The sequence below is a fragment of the Haliotis cracherodii genome, unplaced genomic scaffold (genome assembly GCF_022045235.1).
Source record: "Haliotis cracherodii isolate W230 unplaced genomic scaffold, xgHalCrac1.p SCAF_18, whole genome shotgun sequence".
Taxonomy (NCBI): domain Eukaryota; kingdom Metazoa; phylum Mollusca; class Gastropoda; order Lepetellida; family Haliotidae; genus Haliotis; species Haliotis cracherodii.
The window spans coordinates 1,700,507-1,715,430 of record NW_027266273.1 but is presented as its reverse complement, the minus strand read 5'-3'; the positions used below and the strand labels follow the sequence as shown (position 1 = coordinate 1,715,430).

At 38.5% G+C, this 14,924-nt stretch overlaps 1 protein-coding gene across 3 annotated transcripts in view; it reads left to right on the top strand.

Moving 5' to 3' along the window:
- The window catches only part of LOC139465655 (protein PTHB1-like), a 65,015-nt gene extending 54,334 nt beyond the window's left edge, over positions 1-10,681 (top strand). For all 3 annotated transcript variants that reach the window (XM_071247389.1, XM_071247391.1, XM_071247390.1), the window contains exon 24: positions 6,739-10,681. The gene's annotated coding sequence lies outside the window, so the exon portion shown is untranslated. The remainder of the gene's footprint in view (positions 1-6,738) is intronic.
- The last annotated feature ends 4,243 nt before the right edge of the window (positions 10,682-14,924 follow it).

Genomic DNA, 14,924 nt, shown 5'->3' with positions numbered 1-14,924 from the left:
CATTGGTTTAGCTGTTTACAGTTTATTCATTTCCAGGCTCTGCTTGAGATTCTTGTGGATGTAGCTGAAATATTATTTACACCTATGTAACATTTTGGTGAAGATATTAGCATGTACAATTCATTATGGATGCATGTTTCCATACTGATGACAACACCTTTATAGAATAGGTCTGCAGCTTGTTGCATGAGGCGGCTAACGTGATCGGGTGGTCAGACTCACTGATGCTTGTCATTGTATCCCAATTGCGTGGATCGATGCCCATGACATCAATCATTGGATTGTCTGGCCCAGACTAGCTTATTTACAGACCACAGTCATTAAGCTGGAATATTGCTGAGTAGGGTGTTAAACAACAAACAAACAAACAATGCCTTTACGAGGGAGCACAGGTAGTCATACACTTCAATTGTAACTGTGCAGAGTTGTGCTACTTGACTCTTCCAGTATTGGCTTGTCATAGATAAGTAAGTCGCCTCAATTAGTATCCTTGATCTGTCAACACCTTAAAGGTGCTCATGGATTTACCAAAGTAAGGGTTTATTACCTGCTTCACTTTGGGATTTCCTTGCACATAAAACTGACATGCAGTGATCTGGCTGAAATCCTGTTCAAAGTGATATTAAACCTTCCACACTCACTCATTCTACAACACAGTGACCCATGCAGATCCGGGGTAGAATACCGGTAGGTCTTCAGCAACCCATGGGGGGCACGGGTGGGCCAGTCGTCTGAGGCGCCGCGATTCGCTGTGCAGAGTTGCGTCCCTTGGGCACGCCAGAAACCTATGATTGTGGGTTCGAATCCCGGTTCGCCCCGATTATGTTTCTAGGTTTGTCAGCACCATACCCGTGCTCGTGGGTTTCACCGAAGTGGTAAACGTCTGAGACCTGCATCACTTCGGGCTTTCCTCCCACATTAAGCTGACACGCCGCGATATAACTGGAATACTGTTAAAAGCGGCGTTAAACCAAACTCACTCACTCACTCACTCAGCAACCCATGCTTGCCATGAAAGGTGACTATGCTAGTCGTAAGAGGTGACTAACGGGATCGGGTGGTCAGATCCCTGACAATGTTATCCCAATTGTGTGGATCAATGCTCATGATGTCAGTCACTGGATTGTCTGGTCAAGCCTCAATTATTTACAGACTGCCAAGATACAGCTGGAATATTGCTGAGTACGGTGTTAACAAACAAACAAACAAAACAGTGACTTTGTAAATGTGTGTGCAAGATTCACTACCAGATAGTGTGGACGGAGAAAGAGTTAACCAAATGGACAGCTTGAGTGACTTAATATGTGTGTGAAACTGGTATCACTGTCTCCGTGAGTAATGTCCTGAGCAGGGTATGCATGTAAGCGTGTTAGACAGTCATCATACACGGGGTCCAACTCACGACCCGGGCACGCTACCCGATAGTCCTTGTGGTAGATCGGAAACTGTGCAGCCAGAGGGAGCAGGGAGCGATTGGGCAGCATGAAGAGTTGCACAAGGGAGACAACAAAAGGCTCACATAATCTGAAACTCAGGGAGCAGATGAGGTCTGTCAGGGGAGATCAGATGTGCTAGTCTGAAGGTGTAGATTCCCCTGATACCACACCAATTAAGATGGTATTGTTATCTCTCATTTGGGGGATGGGAAAAAGCCATGTTCTGCGAATGGAGTGACAACACTGGAAGTGTGGATTTATGTGTACAGATCGTAGGCGATAATTTGTGAGGGAAGTTCTATCACGAGCAGGACCTGAAAGACAGATTCTTTGCCTGACTGCCCCCATGATGTTTTAAGTGGCGGGCACACTGTGTTTAATACCCTGTAGTCATTCACCACATTCTAGCCATACACTTAGCTGAAAAAAGTCAACCGCAACATATGAGCAACTTTATTCAATGCTCTGTTTCTTCATGAATGAGGGAAGGCAGATGGAAAATTTCAAGTAGTAAAATGTAATACTATGTTTCCAAGTCTGCACCCTCCTCGATGGGGTTTGTGATGAGATGTATTCACTGTGATCACTCAATCCTCCCATTTCATGCAAAGTGAAACATTCACAGCCCTGTACATAGTTGCACATTTGGTCTCATAATCAATCAGAAGCTCCAGAGTAATTGAGCAGGATGGTGTTTGGTGATGCAGTATTACGCCATTCAAGATTAGGGCTTCCTTTCTTTAGTAGATTGAAGTACATAAGTAAGTATTGAGAAAAGTCGGTGAAACAGTTAGGATGTCTGAAGATAGATATGTGCGTGAATCAATGGAACTTACAGTTATTGTGGTAGTGCATTCACATGGATCATCTTGAAGATTGGTTGAAAAGAGAGAAAATTACTTTCTGCACCATTTCTGTTCTTTTTAATTCTAAATGTTCAAGATTGTGAGGCATGTCTTTTTGAGTGTTGCATGGCTTATCCTTATGTCGCATTTGCCGTATTAAGCACCCTACTTCTATGTGTTCACCCTGACCAACTTCTTGACCAACCTTTTACTTTTTATAAACACCTCCTACTGAGACCAATTTCCTTGACAGTACATATTTTCTCGTTTATATTACTTTATATATAGCTGACAACACAGATCAGGCAGTTCATTACTGTGATCTGTGTGTCATTGAAATAAGCGCACACCTTCGTCAACTTTCTAAGTGACCAGAGTGCTTATTACAGCAAATACAGTAGCTGTATGTCATTGTGTGGGAAATCAAATCATATCCAATTGCACTCAGACTACCAGCATGTGCTAAGTCATGATGATATGAATAACTTTGGTAACCTTGATAAAGGTTTTTTATTCAAATGTAATTTCAAAGTATGGTAAGCAAGAGCTCATTTTGGGTCACTTGAACTGCTAAATTTACTAACTGCAGAAAACTTGAAAATAATAATTATTCTCTTCATGTTGTTGTTGTTATTAGCTGTAAAAAACATAATTTGTTTAAGAAGAGCAATGTCTTCACCAAAACTTTTCTTTTATGGAGAGGTAGATGTTTTGTCACTGACTTGTTAGATATCTAAAATCTCTACTTATTTTATGCAGACATAACTCTGGACTTGATGTTGTATGTCCAGATTTACAAGTACATGAATAAAAAGCTGCTCATTGTTGCATATGAACACTTTTTACTAATATTGTGGTCTTTTAGGTTCTTTTCCCAAATATATATGTTGTCAATTTTAGCAGAGATCTTTAGTCTCCCTTGATAAAATGTCAAAATGCTCAGATGAAATGTTATATTTGCAAATGGGTTGAGTTAACCATCAAGACATGTTACAATGGTGTTATCCTAGGAATACTTTTGCTGTGAGTCACTAGGGAAGTTCTGTTAGACCCTTTTGAATATTTTCCCAGCTACAACTTCAGATGGGCTCACAAAAGAGTATATGATCAACTGAACTTTATGTACAGCTAGGATTTGCAGGGTTAACTGAATTTGTGTGGTTGCTTTGGGTTTCTTCCCTCTTTGAATAACCTACAACTACACATGACTGGAGTTCTGATGAATCTTGAAGTGTTGCAATTTGGTTACTTTGCGGGCCCTGATAATATTTTCAGCTTTGTATAAAAAGAAAGAACTATTAAGATTACATATTCTGTATACATGTATTTAAGTATTGCTTCAATATTTTTAAATATGCAAAGTGTGCACACCCTATTTATGCCTCCATTAACGCAAAATTATATTGAAGCATATAGATGTCAACAATAATAACTGCACAAACTGCAAATCTAATCATTAACATAAAGTACTCACTACACAACCACATGAGATCAGTAATATCAACACATAAACCGCCCCTTTTATTATCAGCCAATCAGGAAACAGAAACTTATACATTTGATATATGGCATTATGATTTTAGCAGGCAATATTCACCCCTAACACATGTATGTACATTAGTTTGGATGTCAGTTATCATTGTTGTTAGACTACTCATTAAGTGAAAAAATCCGGGGTAGAATAGGTCTTCAGCAACCCATGCTTGCCATAAAAGTCGACTATGCTTGTCGTAAAAGGCGACTGACGGGATCGGGTGGTCAGCTTGCTGACTTGGTTGATGCATGTCATGGATCCCAATGCGTGGATCGATGCTCATGTTGTCAATCACTGGATTGTCTGGTCCAGACTCGATTATTTACAGACCGCCGTCATATAGCTGGAATATTGCCAAGTGCGGCGTTAAATAACAACCAACCAACCAACATTAAGTGAAAATTACTGTTTCACAAAGAGTGTCTTATCTGGAGTTTAATTTTACCAAATTTACATCAGTGTGATGTGAGAGCACCAAACAGTAAGGTCTTACTGATTTAGTGATATATGTCAGTGATTGGTGTTTTTTGTTTTGTTTGTTTGTTAAATGCATTAATTAAGCAATATTCCAGCTATATGATGGTAGTCTGTAAATAATCGCGTCTGGACCAGACAATCTAGTGATTGATTTCATGAGCATCTACGTATTTGGGATATGATGGCATGCATCAACCAAGTCACAAAAGTTTGCTGGTGATAGTAGCTTACAAACAGTGGATCACGTACACTCAAGTCCCGTTAATCCGACATTGTTGGTTGGATATGATTATGTCAGATTAACGAGTATGTCGGATAAACAAAATTTGCTAGTATAAACGTTTGTGATCGAAAATTGAACAACCACATGATAGATAAAGATACGAACACGTAGGAAAATGAAATATTCATATTGTTGTGTTACATTGTCAGCGGAATATGTTTTCTAATCATGCAGCCACTAAAGTTTAACACAAAACTAGTGTTACGGACTGTATGACTGATTCAAAATTGACTGATTTGGAAAGCATAGTCTGGAATGGAATTTGCTAATTTGAAACTACTGCAGCAATGCTTAAGAAAGCTGCTTTCTTAGTGACTAATGTTGACTTCCTGTTAGTAATTTCATTGGTCGGTCAAAGTTCTCGAAAGGTCGTTCTGACGTGACCTGTAATAGGATATCCTCAGCGGAACTTGTATCCGATTTGAGATTGAGGTAATCTAAGCTTGTGATTAATCCTGTTTTGTTTATATAAAGCAGTAATTGTTTATTGTTAAGCAAGTTTATCTCTGCAGCCGGTGAAATACAACTACTCGCTGATTCGTCTGGCATCAAAACACGCGTACGGGGCTGTGTACTCGCGGGCAGATGCCATGGAGTATGCTGATCACTGTGTCAGATTGACAAGACTGATTAATGAGTGATTTCAGCATTTCATTGAAAATTAGATGTGTCGTAGTTGTAGTTCGAGACTGTGATTTACGGGTCTAAATAGCACTGATTAAATCGGTTCCCATCATTTGTGTCGGATAAAGCCGATTGTCGGATAAACGAGTGTCGGATTAACGAGACTTGACTGTATCCCATAATGTCATGGGCCACATATCAGGATGTCATGGGCATGCATGCATGCATGCACACACAAGCATGTGCATGCACGTCGCTATATAAGTTCAATAGTCTTGAATGCGACGTTAAACCCGATTTCACCCCACCTCTCCACCGAATTTGCTGACTTCTTGTAGTAGGACCTATGATTGTTGGTTCAAATCTGGGTTCGCACTGATTATGTTTCTTGGTTTGTCAGCACCATACCCGTTCTCATGGGTCTCATCAAAATGTTAACTCCTGAGACCTGCATCACTTGGGACTTCCCTCCAACCTTAAGCTGACATGGGGCTGTTCAAAGCAACTCACTCACTTTTGGTATATTGCTCATTTCATTGCTGATACACACATTTCCCCTCATTGCTCCTTGGAAGAAGACACGGAATCTCAAAGCCAAATGCTATGTTCAACTAAGTTGAGGTAAAATAATGTTAATGTAGGCAGTTAGGAAATGGTTACTGACAATCTGTGCAGGTATGGGACATAAACCAGGAATTTATGTTGTCGTGTAGAATGCAGAGAGAGTCCTGTTTTGAAGGTGAAAGACCTGGGTGTAGAGATCCTGAGCTGCTGAGCTGTTTTTTGCTATGATGTCATTATATTTTGTTCTAACCATTAGAATTCAGTATTTATGCTAAAAATATCTGAATGTCAACACTGACAGCAACTTTTGTTGACTGGCTGTCTTTGTTGACTTCATATCCTTGCTAGCTACAGTACCATGGTGCTGTTTTTAAGATTGCGTGTACTGCAATATGTTCATAAAGATGTCAATGAAATACCACCACCTGAAATTTTTTGCTGGTTTGAGCAAAAGAGATTAATGCAACTGCATCAGTCATAGTGTGTGTGTGTCATTTACAGAGAGCAACTGATCTATCAATACACTGACATTTCTCCTGATTGAGTCTGGTATAGAAAAATCATGACATCATAGGCAATGATATAAAGCAACTCCCAGGGTATACAGTGTTAAACAAATACAATGATGCTTTGGGCAAATGCATGTAAACTTTGATCAGGACCAGTGGTCCTATTGCACAATTCATTTATGCAGCTCAAGTTGCCCAATGAACAGTTTGTGTTGCACAGTGAACACAAATCTTCCCAGCAGACATCATTAAGCATATTTTCCTTTGTATCGGTGAATGTTTCGTGGTTCTGGTTGTGCTGGTAGCCTGAAGAACTTCTTATAATAAAACCTCACTTATAATTGTGAAGGGGACATCCTAACACACCCAATGGACAGTTTGCCTCTGGCCTTTGCCTTCTAAGTACAAGCCAGTATATGTCACCTGTCATCTGTATTTTGATCTGTCATGTCCCTATTTGTTTCAGGTGATAGATGTGGATGCTTGACATCACCTCAAAGAATATGTGCCAAGATACGAAGTGTCCAGAAAGAGAGCAGAATGGTTATAGTGACAACTTATGATCTCATCAGATTATTGTGATAGAGTGTATGGTTAATGGCCAAGGAGATCTTGTGGTCGTGTGAAAACTGTTTATTAACCACAAGATTGACCATGTCTTTGGGTCTGAAAGCTTAGTTTGTGGTTTCCTACAGGGTAACATTTGGAAAAATGTAGGATATGTTGATGTTAATAATTCAACTGGTGCAGGTTATCACATATTGGAAATCCAAAGCCTCTTGCCTAATTTTGATGTGGACTGACATTTACGGTATTGATTTTCAAACTGAGAATGACACAGATTTAGAAAATCCACCACCTAATGTAGGGCAGGTTTTGAAACTGTTTGCCAATTATACCAATCTATGTCTTATTATGCAAGTGTTGCATCTATGGGTGCCAAGCCGGGTTTCGGAGCTTCATGGTGTCTAGATGCACAGTTTCTCTCGGTGGCAATAAAACAAATACATCTCAGTTTGATGACTTCTCAGAAGATGGCAATACATAATTGTTGACATGAAATTCAAATATATTCTATTTTTTAACAGATAACTGTTGTAGAGAGAAAAAGGTAATTGTTACAATCTGTTATGCACTTCATATAGATCTTCAAAACATTGAAGTCTTGAATATTTGTTATTCATTTTCTACCACTGGCATGTTTAATATATTGGCAGGACCAAGCTTGAAACTGGAGATAATCAATTATCTGTTTGTGACTTAAATAGGCCTTGATTATTTGTACCCATAATCTCATATATATGTATGATATTGTTTTTTGAAATACTAGATTATAATAATGATTACTTCTCAGATACGGAGAAATGGCTTACTGTCAGCATGTGATTCTGATGTCCTGTTAATTCTAGATGATTTGATCAGTAATGATGTAAAAACAAGAAATAAAATTCAAATTTGATTGATAGGTATATTAAAGGTTCATTATTTCAAACTTCTTTGTCTTCATCAGTCATATTAAAAACCATTGAAATTGGACCATCATCGTTAGCAATGTCATTACTCTGAGAAAAAAGCAATGATCATTTCACCGACATGTTTTTTATAACAAGCTGTGTAATTTATCACATGTCAAGATTCCGATCTGAATCTCATTGTAGAGATATCCGTCCACAATTCAAGTACATTACACGTTCACATTATACAGATGTGGATATAAAGTTACTAATCCTCATTGTCCTTATATTGATTTTGGTGTTTTTAAAGATGATGTTAGAAGTTAATGACAATGTTATCTTTATGATGCTTTGAATCATATAATTTGTTAGGATTTTTTCACAGCCACAAAACTCATCTTGTACAGGTTCCTTTTTGGAATGAGGAATGTTTTTGCTATTTTAGTTTATTAATTATTTTGTAGACAATCATTCCTTTATGTTCTACTACAAATTGCAAGTGGTTATGCATCTTCCCGTGGTAAAGGAGTTAACTGACTATACCAGTCCAGTTTCAACCCATGCGGAACTAGGCTTGAGTTATGTTTTGGCTGGTCTAACGAGTCTATGCATAGTCCAATCAAAATCATGTAAGAAATCAACATCTGTTTCATAAACAACATGGCGACTGCTGTGCAGATTTCGGTCAGCATGTGTACCGTCAGCTTACTGTCAACGGATAGTTTCCAAATCAAAGCGCTCACGTGATTTAATGCACTTTGCAATGTAAGAACCGTGTTATTACAATATAGAACTCGTAATAGCCAGTGGCGCTTCGATCAGGCCCATAAACTCCAGTCTAGTTCAGCAAGGATTGAAACTGTTTGTTTACAGTCAGATAACTCCTTTGCCTTGGGAAGATGGTGGTTTTGACAAATGTGTACATAATGATCACTGTATGTACCTGTTGTATAATGCCACAATTTTATTATATATATAAGTTGGATTGGATTTTCATATGTCATATATTTCTATTGGTTGTTGAATCTTGTAAATAGGATGCATTTTGAATGTGTGTTTTTGTTTCAGAAATGTTTATCCACTGAGCTTACTTATGGTCAGATGGTGAAGCAGGGTTTATGAGGGAACAATTGTTTCCGATGACTGGTTGTTGATGAACAAGTCTATAGGTCTGCAGATGCATGTGATGCTTGTATCCAGTTCCATATTCATGTTATCAATTGTTATATACCAAGCCCTCAGATCTTTTGTAATTTTCAACCAGTTTCACTGATGGTGACTGATATGATTATGTTTACATTCTGGTTTCTTCTTCATGAAGTGCATTTTCTAACCCTGTTATCTATAATGTCTGCATTTTTGTCATTGTATAGAATTTTCGGTTTCAAGTATTTCATGATATTTTCATGTGTTCTATACGCATAATCTGAGGCAGTGCATTGAATATTTCTTTCATTGTGATCTGGACAAATATTATGTACCGTTGATTATGTTATCATTTTTGTCTTTATCAAAGATGAAAATAATGTTAGAGGTTTGGAACTGTGCATAAAGTAATATAAAACTTTCCTTAAACATTGGATAGATGTGTTATATATATAGATTTCCAAAATTCCTCTTCATAGTCATGAATTATTTATATATTATGTCACATATCGGTCACAAGTGTGCAGTTTGTTTTTGCACATATAACAGTAGTGTAGTATTTTCAAGAGAAATATTGATATCTGTTATGACAATATACACAATCTGGACCAAATGTCCATGGAACAGAAATGGTTTCCATTTTCAGAATTAATTTTACGAAGAATAAGATTCTCAAGAAAGGTAATAGTTACGGAAAAGTATTTTAAGACTGAGTTTGGTTTAGTATTTCAGTTGTATCACATCCTCAACTTTATGTTGGAGGAAAGGCCAACACCATTTGCAAAAGTTCAAATTTCTGAGTTTAGCATTAGGGTTTTTACCTAGTCAGTATTTAAAAAAACTGGAAGAAATAAAGTCCCCTATGAACTCTTGCCTGGTGAGGGAGTTAGTAACTGGTGATCAATGGAATTAGTTTGGGTTGTGACAAGATAAGCACCTGTTGTTTTTATGACATATGTTTCCATTTCATGTTGTGTTTTTAATATGTTTCATTCGCTGAATAATGATGAAAGGAAAAGATAACTTCAGAGTCTTTTGTTCAACCCCTTTAACAACCTTATTCCTTACGTGTAAATTTGACACAAGTCCAGAAACATGTGTTGTTAATGCAAGTCCCACATATGTAAGTTATAAAGTATATTGCAGCATATTTATATGCACTTGTACAGAGCTATGAATGAGAAATCAGTATGTGTATTTGTGAATACAACCATTCAGTTTTGAAAAATGTATGCATGACAACAAACTTAATGTTAGGTTATGTCCATTACATTTGGTTTATGAAGCATGCAACTGGTTATTCAGTAGCATACAGAGAATGACATTTTATTGTAAAAACAGATTAATATTTGAGCTCAGTGTGAAGAAAAATGAGAGTTCATAAAGTTTTATTCCACATTGTGAAATATCAGGTCTGCTGATCTGTAAAAAAAGTAATTAAGAAAATGACAGAGGTTTTATATTGATCTTCTTAGATATGTAAATGTGCTATGTATGGATGACATCTAAGGTATCCCTACCTTTAGTATTACAATCACAAATTCGTGGAACGATTGCCCTTAAACATGAACAATAAGGTCACAATGATGTTAGTGCTGTGGATCATATGTGTATTATATATGAACTAGCTATGTTATAGCTATATTCTAACCCAAAATTTCTTCACCTAAAGATTGACTTATTAATGCCTATCTTTTAGGAAAATAAGCTATTTTGTATGTGGTAATATTGTCAACATGGAGATATCATAATTTATATAATATGATATGTGACTTGTGCCGTCCATTTTACTTGAAAGTCTGTCCATAATTTCACAACATTTTGTTCATGTACTGAATAAAATTGTTATATAGATGTCACTTTTTCATTGCTTTCTGTAAGAATGGATATTTCCAGAGCATTTATGGTATTGATGCCCGTTCAGAATTGTTCCCAAGTATCTCATACTTGCCGGATCAGAATTTTTCCCAAGTATCTCATACTTGTTAGAGTGTAGGACGGGTGGTTAGGCCCGGTGACATAGTTGCCTGTGTGACATCGTTACTGATGGCGTGGTTATGCTTTCAGTTGCCAGAATAACGTTGACTGATGCGTTCAACACTAGCCATTCCCTCCAGAGTGTATTATCAGAAAAGAGTCACGAGGAAATAGATCTCTTGTATCACATACTTAGGCATAGTAATTGGTTGAGCTAACCGACTATGGTTTATGGATCTTGCTTTACCTTGCAGTCAGTTTTCATCATTGATGCCTTTACATTATCTAGTCTTTGTCTTGTTTGTATACCTGTTGATTGTTTAACCCCGCATTCGACTATATGAGGATGGCCTGAGGATGGCCTGTACATAACCGATTCTGGACAGGACAAACCTGGTAGTATTCTCCACAACATATGTGCCGAACTGCCATGACAGATTTATGCTTCAATAACATGGAAACTCCATGGTGTTTCTCAATTAAGTAGGCTCGACCTGGGTGTTATAAATGATTCCCCTTCAGATACCCCTTCCTTTTCTCACAGTGATTTTCTCCCATTCCGTGTCAGCACTCTGCAGTCTAAATCTGACAGTGTTTTCATACGTTTGCGCACTTGAGGTCTTCAACCTTAACAGATGACCGACATAACCGCCAGATTACCCAAGGTCTTCTCTTTCTCCTAAATTCCCTGACCCCTCGCCGGTGTTCCTTTAATGTCCCGCCAACCCCTTTAATTCCACGTTATTTGGGGGCAATATATTTACGTGGGGCGACAGCGAGTCTCCTGTCGGTAACGTTGAAACATCAGTGTCAAAGTTTGAGAGTATTCGCTCCCTACAGAGCCCCGACCGTCGTTCAAGACACGACTATCGTCAGTAGACATCTCAACGATACAGAAATCTTGTTAAAATTTGCCGACTTGCTATGGCAGATAATCAGACACAAAAGAAATGTCATCTCCCCAAAATCAGTTATACACAATTGCGCCCCCTCCACACGCTTGTCTGCAACATAAGAAATACATCTTGAACCACTTTGAGAAGGCAGAGAAGCTTATTAATATCCCTGAAGACGATTTTATTCATCGCGGTTGGAGTGTAGCAAGGGTGATCTCTTTTTCTACTCCTCTATACACTGTACATATATTGGCAGGGTAGACAGGTCGTGGCGCTAGGTGGTCGTCTCAAAACATATTTCTTCAACAAAAGACGCACCGGGGATGCTTAAAACAGTATGCGGTTGAAAATATGTGATATGTGTCTCTAGAATCTATATAGACTTAGCAATATATGAATCGTTTGTCTGGATTGTGACCGATTTACCCCTTGCATTGGTCTCCCACACACAGCAAATACTCTCTTTATTCGATCACTTGAATTTATTTACGAAATTAACGATAACACAGTCGGTTAGTTCTTTAGGCATTGCCTGTTGTCATGTTATGGTAAGGTTTTTAATATGCAAAATACAGTCTTAAACAACGTTAGCATGCGCTTGGAACTTAATATATGATACCGATTATAAAACGATTCACAAGTTTCTGTTCCTTAGAAAGCGCTCATAGACAAATCAAACAGCATTTGAACTTCTCATGAATTATTCAAGGGACACATACGTGAGCAGATAAGAAATATAATGTATTATAATGAGGTATTTCAACTGTATTTAGCAAATCGCTCATTAAAAAAACCGTGAATATATATATTGATACAACAGAATTGGAGCTCCTCAAATGTATAACCCCAGCCTCAGATAAGTGATCAGGAATGAGATGGTCCCCTTAATTACGGGTAATTGTCACAGGTAGCGTCCGTGCACTCAGGCATAAGGGATTATCCCCGACGGTCGCGATGTACCGATACACTAAAGTAGTCCGCTAATCTGAGCCCAGTATGCACCCTCTGCCCCTTACTAGACAGTTGACGGGATCCCCCGCCATCATGGTCATTGTGGCCATGTTTAGAGAAGAAATTAATACGGGCAGTGCGTGAAATTTATGCAAAACGGCACACAGGAGTGAATGTTTGGCTGTTAGCTTTTCATATACGAAACGTCCAAATATATTGAGGAATATCCAGTGACGCAGATTCTGAGCTCTGATAAGATGTCATGTGTCTAGTGTTTGGGGCCTCGACTGATCGGTGAAAGAATAATGAGCTTTTGTATTCAATGGAGCGTCGTAAACATTGGTTTGATAGACATAGATATATAACGTGGGAATTTAATCAATTAATATAATTCAAAGTATAAAATCTCAAACAAAACGGCAAAATATCATGAACATAAAACAACCCAATTAAGACCGAACGTAAAGACACATTTTCATAAAAAGAATGCAGGCTTTCACCAAGCTTTCAACCAAACAAAATACTTTGCGAACGCTACTTAAATGTTTGTATACTATCATAGTTTGCAAGATGTTCATATTTGGAAACTATCACTGATTACACAATCTTGGAATCTATGAACGTTTACAAGCTTCAAAAACGTTTGGAAACTATAGTCCTTTCCAAATATTTCCAACCTAGGAAACAATTTTTCCAGTGTTTTTAGTGCATCTGAAATAAACACGTTCCATTTCCTTGCATTTTCCTCCAACCTGAAACCGCCTCCGTGGTCTAGTGGTAGAGCGTCCGCCCGGAGAGCGGAAGGCCCGGGGTTCGATCCAAAAGATGTTAACGTTGTTGTTACCCTGTCTGGCGCTCGGCATTAAGGGGCTAAAACAAGGACTGGTCGGCTCGGAGTCAGTATACTGGTGTCTGAGTGGGGTATTCATGTTAAACTGCGGCATGGTATCTCAGTGAGCTAGAACTATAAATCGGCATCAGTCCGGACTAGTACAAGCAGCCACACAAACACATACACGTACATGCACGTCGCTATATAAGTGCAATACTCTTGGACGCGACGTTAAACCCAATTTCACCTCACCTCCCACCTGAAAATTTTACATTGATAAACTCACCCATTCCCAGGTCTCCTACATTCTACTTCTGGTCGCACGAGGTGATTTAACCAAATTGAATCAGGTGATCAGGCTTGGTCAATTGCGTGTCATCGTACCCCCAAAGACTAGGAGCGTGATATATTTGTAAGTAGGCTTTGTTCTCTGTATGAGAGGATTGAATTGGCCAGCGACTACACACAATGCGTAAGGAAATATTATTTAGAATGTCTACAGTAACTTAATCTGTTACCCATAAAAACCCCGGTTAGAATTGGTCTACAGCAATCCATGCTTGTCGTAAGAAGTGTCTAACGCGATCGGGTGGTCTCGCTGACTTTGTTGATGCATGTCATCGCATCCCAGTTGCGTATATTGATGTTCATGATGTCAATCCTTGGATTGTTTAGTCCAGACTAGATTATTTACAGACCGTCGTCATATAGCTGGAATATTGCTGAGTGCGGCGTTAGGCAACAAACAGACTTGATCTGTATGATTGTCTGTGTTTCGTTGCCATACTGGTTTGCCTTGACTACTATTTCTAGGCCACCGTATTGTAGCTGGAATGTGGGTATATGCTCACCCCTTTCTTATCATATTCGTTGTAATTCCCGGGACTGAAAACTGCTGGAGTAATAACAATGAAACATCCATATTTCTAAAATAAAAATACTTTCTGCCTTTGTCATAACTTCAACGCCATTTGAGAATTTTGTCCGGCCACCCCGAAGGTAATGTTTATGACGACCATAACTGCCTGTACATTTAACGCATCTGTTCACAGCGCATATTGTTTAACAAAGGTGAGCAATCTCGCTGGTGTAGTTATTGCTTTTGTTGTTGTTTAAATTGTACCAGACTTGTGAGGAATCGAACCATTATCTCAGGCTTTAAGAACCAACGCTTTAACCTCTAGGTTGCACAGAACATACCGAATACGAAGTCTTCCCAATTCACATCCTTACGTTGTATGTCTGATCGCGAAAAGCTTGTTACCTGGTTACTCTTAAGGCTTTCTATATTTTGCCATTACGAAGGTTTTCAAGAGTGGTCACATGAATGTAACGGCCTTTGAATACCATGCACGTATTGACCTGATCTTGACATCGGCAGTGCTGTCTGCCGTGG